The sequence below is a fragment of the Nycticebus coucang genome, chromosome X, assembly GCF_027406575.1.
Source record: "Nycticebus coucang isolate mNycCou1 chromosome X, mNycCou1.pri, whole genome shotgun sequence".
In the NCBI taxonomy this organism is placed as follows: domain Eukaryota; kingdom Metazoa; phylum Chordata; class Mammalia; order Primates; family Lorisidae; genus Nycticebus; species Nycticebus coucang.
This window is the reverse complement of record NC_069804.1, coordinates 29,682,443-29,691,747: the sequence shown is the minus strand read 5'-3', so window position 1 is coordinate 29,691,747 and position 9,305 is coordinate 29,682,443. Positions and strand designations below refer to the sequence as shown.

Here is a 9,305-nt window from a genome sequence, read left to right as displayed (position 1 = left end):
TTTGATGCCATAGTGAAGCATTGACTGACAGGCCTGCTCAAGGATTACTTCATTCCATGGAAGTGTCTTGAAGTTTGCTTTATTTACTATTTACTACTGATCAGGGTCCAGGCTCTGAAGTTACACATTCACTTGTAAATTTCTAATTAGAAAAAAAGACTACTTCCAACGATACAGTTTTATGGCCTTATAGTATATTAATTTTTATCTATTAGTAAATTCATTCCAGCATTTCATTTGATTTACTGAGTGCCTCTACCAATGTCTGTTTTCTAAACTCTCCTTTGAGCTATTTTTACCAGCCTACTGATTCTCTCGTTAATGAGTTAAATCTTTGACCCATGCTCATTCCACATTTATATTATATGATTTTAACATTTTGACAATTATCCTTTGACACATCGTTTGTAATTCCCAGTGCACATCTCAAATTTTGGCCTTCAAATCCTGTGTCAAATGGCACCTGAGGTTGCCTTTGTTGATTACACTGGCTTCAATTAATCACTTTCACCACATATATCTTGCAAGTGGTCATATGATTTGTCTCATAGACCCTAAAATCCTTAAAGTCAGTGAGTATATTTTTTAAGAGACTGGATTCTCTCTAATGCCTTGGTCATTGTAAAACCTCAACAATGCTTGTCAGATGAATGAGTTCAAAGTGCATTTAAAGAGAGGATGATGTAAACAACAAAACAAAACAAGACCAAAAAACATACCCAAATGCCATTATTTATATTAGAAGGAAAAGAATAGAGAAAATAATGCAGTGCAACAATACAGAGCATTTTAAGTGTTTATCTGGTATAACTAGAAAATGAGACAACGAAATGTCCCTGGGTTGCGCTGAACCAAGACAATGATAAATTGCCTGCATTTAAGGTATGCGGATTTCTCCTCTTAAATGGTAGCAAGAACCTTGTACATGATAAGGCAAGTCTCATCCATGTAAATATAATTACCATCTTCCTGTGTACCGAACATTGATGGAGCAGATTCCCAATCTGCATTCAGTATCAAGGAGTGATTTTGTTCTGTCCTCATTTCTCCTTTTTTAGAGCAATTTCATAGCAATTAACCTTTAAGTGAAGGAGAATTAAGGCCCCATAAATTCCATTGCCTGGCTTAAATATATTTTCTACTTAGTAATTCAAGGTTAGATCCAGGATATTCTAATATTTACCTGCGTACCCAATATCATCTAAATGCAATATTGAGTGCTTTTGCATGTGATTTTTAAAATTAACCACCCACATGATAGTAGAAAAATGTTACAGCATTGGCAAACATGTAGAGAAGAAAAATTACCCGTAATCCTACTTTTAAATCATCCTTAGTTAATCTTCATTGACAAGATTTTGAAGTAGGTCTAATCCGGGGTCCTCAAACTGCGGCCCGCGGGCCACATGAGGCGGTGGGATTGTATTTTTTCCCATTTTGCTTTTTTACTTCAAATTAAGATATGTGCAGTGTGCATAGGAATTTGTTCATGGTTTTTTCTTAAACTATAGTCCGGCCCTCCAACGGTCTGAGGGACAGTGAACTGGCCCCCTGTTCAAAAAGTTTGAGGACGCCTGGTACATCTTGCAGAACCCAAACCATCACATATTTCTAATGGAATGTGAGCAGAGGGGATGAATGGCACTTCTAGGTCCATGCTTTTAAGAAATAGGAGGTTCTTCTACACAATTCTTCCTTCTATTAGCTAGCTGAATGCAGAGAGAACTTTGAGACCTTTGGAGGTAGTGGAACCATAGATGTAAAGCGTTTTGGCCCAGTAAAAGGGGGATGATTAGGGATGTTAGCATGAGATCATTTGGGGAGAGAGAGAAATAAACTTCTATTGGGTTAAACCACCGAATTTTATTTTTTGTGCGTGTTTGTTTGTTTGTTTGTTTTGGTTACCTCGTTTAGCATGATCTACATTACTCTAAAATAGGTAAATTAATTCCTTGAAGTCAGGTGGTACTTCCAGCCTAAGTATGTGTCATTGTCTTAGCAGGCAGTCAGAGGGTGGTGAGGAACTCTCTGACTCTGGAGCCACACTTAGTGCAGTGTTAAAATATTTGGTGAAAGTGCTGCCTGTGATGCCTTAGGTGGAAGATTAGGGTCCTACTGAGCCACAGGCTCTAAGCAAAAGGGTAGGAAAGTGTGTTAGTGAGTGTTGGCTATAACTTGCTGTGGTTAACAATTTTTACACATGCACATAAATTGAGCTTATGGCATGAGAGCAGAAATACCGTATTTTGCCCTATAGTATGATGCACACTTTTTGGCCTAAATTTTGAGTGAAAATTAAGGATGTGCATTACACATGGGTAGTATGACTCAGGAAGAGAGGAGCCCAGAAGGCCTCCTGGGGCCATTGTGCCCTCCTGCCTAGGCCCTCTGCATGTGTGCATGGGGTCCCAGTCTGGGAGGATCTGGGATTCAGTGGGAGCAGCCTGGAGCAGCCTCCACCAAGCACTGAAATCAGGGGAGGGAGTATTGGATGGTGGTGGGGTTGTCAAGGCAAACCCGGCCTCAGGGAGAAGACTGGGAGCCCCAGTGGGGCTGCAAGGATCTCCCTATCTTTCTATGGGCCAAACTGCCTCAGAAGCTCCCACCCAGCTGGCTTGCATGTGGCCATCTTGGTCATGGCTCTTGACATGGTGGGGAAGGAAGGGATACTGGGAGAGAAGGAAGGGGCAAACTTCACGGAATGGGCAGCTGTGAGAGGGTAGTATGATCTGCATGCTTACCAGAGGAGGGGAAGTGTTAGTTCTCTCCAGATGTGTCTCTCCTGGCTAAGAGCCAGCCACTTTCTTGAGGAGCATTTTCCTTAATCGGTCAAAAACATGAGTATGCATTATACACAGGAGCACATGATATATGGCAAGATATGGTAAAAAGGAATACAAAGACTCCAAAAAGTTGAATCCCTATATGACTGGGAAAGTAAATTGCTTATGGGGCTAAAACCAAAAAGATAAAACTCAAAATGTTTGAGCAACAAATGCCCACTTGGACTTCTTATTAAAATGGAGGAACTTATTTGGCAAGGATTAGATTATGAATGTTTCATTCCTTCCAAGCCTTTTCCTTCAGATAATCTCGAGGTAGTCATAACTGAGAGAATGGCAGAAGGATAAGGCAGCAAAAAGAGATCAAGAATAAGAATTCTGTCTGGAAAATAACTTCGAATATGATTACAAGCAAATGGTACTGATTGAAAAGCTAATCAATCAAAAGCCAATAAAGCAGTTGAAGGGATTGCATTGCTCTAGAGACCAACAACCCACATAGGGGTCAAAGCTTTTAATTTACATAAACATAAAAACAGCAGTAAAAAGCGTACAGCCCTCCAAGAGGGCATGTTCAGTGCCTATATTGCATGAGTCTATTGAAGATAATTAATAAGAAAGATTCCTCCCAAGGGGTGAAATTACACATTACACATTATAAATATAAAAACAATGAATAATGGAGTTCTGTATGAAAAAAGAATCAGGATCCAATCCATCACTTTACTCACTTCCAGGTGGAAGGCTGGAATCTTTACAAGGCTTGCCTGCCAGGATTTTAGAATTTCTATTAATCAATAATCTTTCTGCATTTCCTATTCTTCTCTTTTCCAAATATAATGTTTAAAAATTGTTTTCCTGTCCATATCCACTCTTATATCCTAGAGGTGAGGATGTTGTATAACATTTGTATTTGATTCCATGGGTATCTAAGCCACTCCCACAGTTGATCAAGAAGGTGATTCACTAGCCTTTGATCTAAGACTCAGGTGAATGCTGAGATGGGGTGGAATGCAGGTTGCCATCTATGGAGGCAGGTGGGCACTTTCTACTTGTGGAGAGAAGGTTGTTCAGGGGTGCAGTGTGATGTCAGAGAAGGTTGTTCAGGGGTGCGGTGTGATGTCAGAGAGGCTGACTGTGTTGAATGAATGGCCGTCTATCATAAATTAGGACTTCTATAACATTGAGTTGTTTCCAAAAGGGGTTGTCCAACCAGTCTACACCTTTCCAGCTTCCTCACTTCCTCACTAGTGTTACCAAAAGACTAGTTTTGACTTCATGGAGCTTAAGTGGAAGTGGAAATCAAGTGGAGTGATCTTCTACGAACTCATAGCCTATGTAAAGTCCAAGGACAGGATGATGAAGCTATAAATGGAAAAATCCAAACACCCAGAATTAGGTGTTGGCTGCCTATAACACCTGTAATGATAATGTTCTTATAAGTTAGGCCACTGGATATTTTTCAAATTGTTGCAGCAGCTAACAATGCATGATCCATCTAGGTGCCTGTATGTGTCATGTCAATATATAGAAGTTTAATATTCATAAAGCACTATAGGTTAGGTATTCTTATATCTGTTTTATAGACAAAAAACCAAGGCTCGGTTGAATTATAACGAATTTGATGAAGGTCCAAAACAAGTTGTGAAGCCAGGATTAAAAATTGTCTCCCTTACCTCAAAGCTTGAATTATTTTCTCTATATCACGTTTTTATTAAAAATGTAGAAAAAAGAAAGAAAATGAAGAAAAAAGGAGAAAAGAGAGGAGGAGGGTGAGAAGGAGAAAAAGTATAATTAGGAGAGAAGGGAATTAGAAGAAAGGAGGGTGGTTCTCTGTGTGAATGCCAAGTTGAAATGTATGCTTCCAGTATTATGATGTTCCAAACATTCTGGATAAGGCTTTCAGTGGAATGTTTAGTGGGCTATAGATTGTTAAACAGACTTTAAAATGCGGAGAAAGAAAATTCTCCAGTAGATGAGAACTGACACCATCTTTTCACTCTGAAGAGATTATTGTACCGATTTACAGTAAATAAGCATATCCGTTTCCTCATCTCCTCACATCCTCACCAACAACTGGTATGTCATTGAGCTAGTATCTGTGGATTTATTTGCATTTGTTCATATCTTTGACAAAATTATCTCAATAATTTAGTAAATATTACTCTTTTGTGAATTGGGCAGCTTCCTCTGTATAAAGTACCATGGGTGGTACTTACAAGCCTTTGCCTTCATTGTTTTATATTAGTAATCCGTATCTGCTTTAAAAAAACCATCCACAGAATGAGAGGATTGAGCCCAATTTCAAATGAAACTTTGTATTTGATCTATATGAACACAGATTTGAGCCACTTTCCTTAATGGTATCTCAATTTAACTGCAATTGTATTCCATTTGGAATGTCCCTGGGGCACACATGGCATTTTGCTAAGACTTCTGGCAGCACGACTGCTTATAGTTTTTAGCTGATAATACATACTTCTTGATTGAGGAGTTCAGAGAGACTCCATTTAATTGTACTTTCCACTGCTGGCTGCCTGTACAAAAGAGCCAAGTAGAGAAGGTTCATCTTTTCCTCTCTGAGGTGCTGATTTGCATATTTCAACATTCTGTGGATGCTCTCCCAGTTGCAGCTCAGTGGCTAATGTTTAAGCACATATTTGCATTTGAAAAAAAAGTTATGAAAAGGAGAAAAATATACATTTGATCAAAGAAATGCTAATGGGAATTTAACATAGCTTCAATTTTTCCATTCTTTTTTTTGGAAGGTTATTATGACCTCTTGGCTAGACAACTATATCTATGGTTTGTACCCAGTTCTGAGGACTTCAGGTAAGAAATAATTTAACTCTATGTGCCTCTGAATGATCCCTGGGGTCTTTGCTGATGAATATTTAGTGTTAGTTCATCACCAGTAAAACTAAACCACAAAACAAAGACTCCCTCAAATAGCTGGCTCTCTGTTCTCCTGTAAGCAGAGAAAGCAAGTTTTGACTGAAATAAGAAAGAAGCCTTTTAGTAAGGGGGAGAGGAAAGAAGAGAAAATTTCCTCCCTGTGTGTTTCGTATTTTTTTAAAAATACAGTGGTAGTAATGAACATTTGAGATTAGCCAGTTGCACTTAGATGCTAAATAAAGGCAGTTGCAGATTTCCTGTTTCCCCAAAATGAATCATGCAGTGATTCCGTGAGGAGGAACCATGTGCTGGGCTCTATACAGAGGCTTTGGCCCCACCAATCTGATCTCTCTTATTGATTCTGTGCTAGCCAGTCTTTTTTTTTTTTTTTTTTTTTAAATATGGAACGCTTCACGAATTTGCGTGTCATCCTTGCGCAGGGGCCATGCTAATCTTCTCTGTATCGTTCCAATTTTAGTATATGTGCTGCCGAAGCGAGCACTGCTAGCCAGTCTTAAGAGATAGCTCCCATGAACCACGGCTTTCAGAATTCATGAGCTTGGGCGGCCCTCTCCTGCAATGAATCTGGCTTGACTCATTTTAACCAATGAAATGCGGTGCAAGTCTAACTTTAGGGTCTGACTCCTTTCTCTGTTTTACTTTTGAGAAACTCAAGCTGCCATGTAAGAAGCCTAGCAGCCAGGTGGAGAGGGGCCAAGTTGAAAGCAGAGGCTTTGAACTACATGGAAAGGGAGAGAGGGGCACCCATCCCAGCATCCCAGTTTAGCCTCCACATGACTCCATCCCTATCTCCACTATGACCACATGAGAGACCCTAAGTGAGTCCAGCAGAAGAACCACCCAGCTGACCACAGTTGATCTCAGGCAATTCACATGAGTGATAATAAAATGATTGTCAGTTTAAGACACTTTAGGGGTGGTTTGTTATAGAGCGAAAGAGAACTAAATCAGTACATTTCTCCCAGACCTCTTTGTACATTATCTTCCTTCCCAACTCTTTCCTTGCACATCTTGGAGAGGTGAGAGACTATCGTATTAGTTCAAAGATAGGTGTTACCCATTACATGTCTATTTTCAACCTTATATTGTCCCTCCCTTCAAGAACCATTTATAGACCCGGAGTAGCCTATGGCTCTGAAGTAGCATATTAAGTCCACACCCTTGGTGTATATTTTGTTTGGTTTGGCTTTTCTTATAGCTGATTAGGTGAAATAGAGAGATGAGAACAAATGCTTTTATTTTTATTTACTTATTCATTTTGAGACAGAGTCTCATTTTGTTGCCCTCAGTAGAGTGCTATGATGTCACAGCTCACAGCACCCTCAAACTCTTGGGCTCAAGTGATTCTCTTGCCTCAGCCTCCCAAGTAGCTGAGACTGCAGGCGCCTGCCACAACACCTGGCTATTTTTTTTGTTGTTATTGTTGTAGTTGTCATTGTTGTTTTTAGCAGGCCCCAGGCCAGGTTAAAACCTGCCATCCCTGGTGTATGTGTCTGGCTCCCTAACCATTGAGCATGGGTGCTGAGCCTCAGAACAAATGCTTTCCATTGCAACCTATGAAAGCCCTTCCTGGATATCACTGATAAACTACAACTCAAACTCATTTTGGAAAAAAAAAGGTAACATGCTTTTAATAATATTAGTTACCTTTTATTCGGAACCTACCATATACTATGTCCTATATATTACTTTTAACTTGCATTCACAATGGCCTAGCAATGGTGGCTTTCCTTTTCTTCCTCAAACACATCTATCTCCTTCCTGCCTCAAGGTCTTAGTATTGGCCAGTTCCTTGAACTGAACAGCTGTTAATGCCAGATCTTTTCCTGGTTGTCCTCTTCTCTTGATTCTATAATAAATCCAGCCATAATTTCACCTCTTCTAAGTAGCCTTTCATTGTCACTTTATGCAAATTAACCTTTCCAGGTAGTCACTTCCTATCACACCCTCCTATTTTATACTGTCATTGCATGTATCACTGTCTGAAATTTTCATATTAATTAGCGAACTTGCCTTTTGTCTTCTCCTTTGCCAGACAGTAAGACACGTGGGTCAGCAATATTGTCTATTTAATTCTCCAGTATGTCCCCAGTACCGAGAACAATGCTTGGCATTAATGAAGCAAGGCAGGAAGGGAGTTTTACCTTTTACCCTCGTGAAAGGTATTACTGTCTGCTGTTTTTACAGATGTAAAAACAGGGATTACTAATAGATGGTTGAGGAGGTTTTTTTAAAAAAAATTTTGGCTGAGGAGTTTGTTAACACCCATATTCCAGCCAGGGACAACAAGGCATGACTATATTGTTCTATTTAAAGCTGTACTGTTTATTAAGAAGGTAAGGGACATCTGTGAATCCAGAATGAGAAAATGCCAATCATCACAATTCATCCCTTCTTTCCATCTCTAAGGAAGAAAATGCTCAGTACAGAGACTTAGAACAGTAGCTATTTCTCAGTGGTGGAGGTAGTTGTGTCATGAAAATTGAAATCAAATACTTCCTGTAAGTTCCCTCATTGTGAGTCCACATTTCCCAAAACAAACATCTGGTTCTGATTTGGCCTTCTTACAGGGTAGCAAAAAAATGGGAGTCTTTTGACCACAAATAATTCTCTTTTATTTTGAAGACAGCGTCTTAAGCATGTGGTTAGCATGAGTCTGTGCGAGTAAGAATGATCATTCCTAGGACTGTTAACAGATCCAGACTTACAGAACTCAAGATCAGAATTTCAGACCCTAACCTTGGAGGTCCACTCAAGTGCTACCTAGATGGTCCTCTCCTGGGCGGACTCCTTACATCCATTGACACCATCAGAGAAAGATTTTCTTCTGTAACCATAATACAGACCTGGCACTGTATCTATGTGACAACCCACCTGCACTGGACCAAGGAAGCTCAGAACATTGCGAAGAAAAACATCCACTCTGTGCCGGTGTGCACACATGACTTTGTCTTCCTTTATTTTTTAAGACAGAGATCACACAGATGAAACAGAAAGGGGACTCTATCAGGGGTGTCCAACTTGCTGCCTGAAGGTGTGGCATGCTGATTTTGTGAGGACTCTTTTGCTTATCTGTGGTGTTTGGGTATTGAGAAAAGTATGCATGGGTGTTTATGTATTTAATGTGTGGCCCAAGACAACTCTTCTTCTTCCAATGTGCCCCAGAGAGAGAGAGAGAAAAAAAGAGGTCGGAAACTCTTACATATTGTTCGTTTTGTGAAATTCTGAAAAGAATTATAAGACCAACAATTAGGGTTAGGGAGTGTCAGTATATTTGATTCAGTGATGTTGGGTAGGACAACTGGAGGTGGGTGAAAAAGCAACACATGAGGGTCAACATCTATGTGTTAATTTTCCATTGTTGTTGTTTATTGATCTAAATGTTCTTTTGTTTTTCCAAATAAATGCCTATAATATTTTTGAGCTATTGTATCACCCACTCTTGATTTTGGCATTTCCTCTGGGCACGACTTAATACAGTAATAACCACAAACTTTTACACAGATGTTCAAAATATAGAATAACTGTGCATCATTAAAAAGCAGTAATACTTACCATGGGTATAGAAACATCTGTGTACGCCAGAAATTAGGTTTTCATTTTAAT

At 39.5% G+C, this 9,305-nt stretch overlaps 1 non-coding gene across 1 annotated transcript; it reads right to left on the bottom strand.

Moving 5' to 3' along the window:
- Positions 1–6,073: 6,073 nt before the first annotated feature.
- On the bottom strand, positions 6,074–6,180 carry LOC128578632 (U6 spliceosomal RNA). The gene has a single exon (XR_008377771.1). It is a non-coding gene; the product is annotated as a U6 spliceosomal RNA (small nuclear RNA).
- Positions 6,181–9,305: the final 3,125 nt, after the last annotated feature.